Below are 2,500 nucleotides of genomic sequence, written 5' to 3'. Positions count from 1 at the left end.
CATGCCGGCAGCGTGTGCGCAGCGTGCGCGCTTGGGAGCCTGGCCGCAGAATTTTTCGAAACTTGCAATGCCATGCGCGCGCACAGCTTGCGCGCAGCATGCCGGCAGCGTGCGCGCAGCATGCCGGCAGCGTGTGCGCAGCGTGCGCGCTTGGGAGCCTGTCGACAGAATTTTTCGAAACTTGCCATGCCATGCGCGCGCACAGCTTGCGCGCAGCGTGTGCACAGCATGCCGGCAGCGTGCGCACAGCATGCCGGCAGCGTGTGCGCAGCGTGCGCGCTTGGCAGCCTGTCGACAGAATTTTTCGAAACTTGCCATGCCATGCGCGCGCACAGCTTGCGCGCAGCGTGTGCACAGCATGCCGGCAGCGTGCGCACAACATGTCGGCAGCGTGCGCGCTCGGGAGCCTGTCGACAGAATTTTTCGAAACTTGCCATGCCATGCGCGCGCACAGCTTGCGCGCAGCGTGCTGATTCTGTCGACAGCGAGGCTAGCGAAACTTCTCCTGCCATGGCGTGCGCGCAGCGTGCTGACTCTGTCGACAGTGAGGCTAGCGAAATTTGTCTTGCCATGGCGTGCGCGCAGCTTGCGCATTCGGTCGACAGTGAGGCTAGCGAAACTTGTCCTGCCGTGGCCTGCGCGCAGCCTGCGCGCAGCATGCGCGCAGCATGTGCGCAGCATGCCGGCAGCCTAGTTCCAGATTTTTTCAAATGTCGACAGAATTTTTCAAACCTTGTCAAACCCCATTTTTATTGAAATTTCCTCGCACAATAAGCTCCCCATAAGTAGTCTATGATTTTTAGTACCTTCTCCAAGTTACAAAACTAAAAAATTCCTCCCGGATTTCTTTTAATGATTTTTTCAATTTTACGACTTCTAAAAATAATAAAAAATACTTCCCGACTTCAAATATTTATGAAACTTTTTCCCATCAGAGATTGCATGTTTCTTAGTATCCCTGCAAAAAATCACGTCCAAATACCTTGTATTGAATTATTTAGAGCCCATTATGACTCCTCGCGCATAGGTGATGTCTCTTCCTGTCAAAGGGCTAAATGCATAAAATGCTATATAGGGGGGTGTGTGTTGCCTGCATATGCATGGCAGCCCATGCCCTCCTAGCTGCAGCCCCCTTCCCCCACGCCACACCCATGTCATGTTGCCTCGATATGTTGCCTCGATATGTTGCCTCGGTATTATGGGTTTGGTGTCGGGGTCGGGGGGCTGCCACCCATGGCGGTGGTGGCCGGAATCCGGCCGCCGCCACCACGCCGCCGCCATGGGTGAGGGGGAAAAAAAAAGGCGTGGAAAGTTGCGAAATGGGGTTGTCTAGGCTTTTTTTTGGCATGGAAGAGCATGGAGTGCTAGGAACTCCTTCTCAAATGCGCGGGCATGTCGACCACAACCTCATTTCGCAACAACAACCACCCGTGTGGGGTGGCGGTGGGTGGATAGTCGCGGATTGGGGCTTGCCAAGCCAATGTTTTCAAAAAAATTCATCAAAATTAAAAACAAATGTTTTGTTGCCTTCGGATTTGTGGGCGAGCGGTGAGTCGGAGCGGAGCCGGTAAAGTTTAACCTCGGTGTGCACGGTTGTTTTTAGAAACTCAATCCAATGCCGGGGACGTTGAAAGTGACGCTCTTATGAGTTGCAAACCCGCAAGATTTAAAGAACCTTTTCAAAAAAATTTCAAACCAACAAGATTTAAAAACAGAAATTTTCATCAAAATGAAAAACAAATGTTTTGTTGCCTTCGGACTAGTGGGCGAGCGGCGAGTCGGAGCGGAGCCGGTAAAGTTTAACCTCGGTGTGCACGGTTGTTTTTAGAAACTCAATCCAATACCGGGGACGTTGAAAGTGATGCTCTTATGAGTTGCAAACCCACTAGATTTAAAGAACCTTTTCAAAACAATTTCAAACCAACAAGATTTAAACCAACAAAATTAAAAACAAATGTTTCGTTGCAAACAAATTGTGGGCGAGCGGCGAGTCGGAGTGGAGCCGGTAAAGTTTAACCTCGGTGTGCACGGTTGTTTTTAGAAACTCAATCCAATACCGGGGACGTTGAAAGTGACGCTCTTATGAGTTGCAAACCCACAAGATTTTAAAAACTTTTTGAAAATGTTTCTTCTAAATGACACATTTTGATCCTTGGCAAGTGCTCAATCTGTAACTATCCAATCACCGCCACACCACACCGGTCGGGAGTGTGTGAATGGTGTGCTTCCCGGGTTTGGCATAGACAATCTTTCGCATCGACAATCTTTTGCATGCGAGGGAATGTCTATGCCAACCCCGGGAAGCACACCATTCACCCACTAGTTGTGGGCGACGATGGGTTGGCTTCAAGTGAACTTTTGCTTGGGGTTGTCTTCGGTATGCTTTTGTGTTGGGAGTACGGCCACCAAACCTTCTCAATGCACGGGTATGTCGAGGATGGCTTTTGGCGGGGTTGATGAAGAAGCTACCCAATTCTCGGCCACACGAACACATGGTGAC

The sequence above is a fragment of the Prunus avium genome, unplaced genomic scaffold, assembly GCF_965620075.1.
Source record: "Prunus avium unplaced genomic scaffold, drPruAviu1.hap1.1 HAP1_SCAFFOLD_24, whole genome shotgun sequence".
NCBI lineage: Eukaryota > Viridiplantae > Streptophyta > Magnoliopsida > Rosales > Rosaceae > Prunus > Prunus avium.
The sequence above is the reverse complement of the archived record's forward strand: the minus strand, read 5'-3'. Positions refer to the sequence as shown.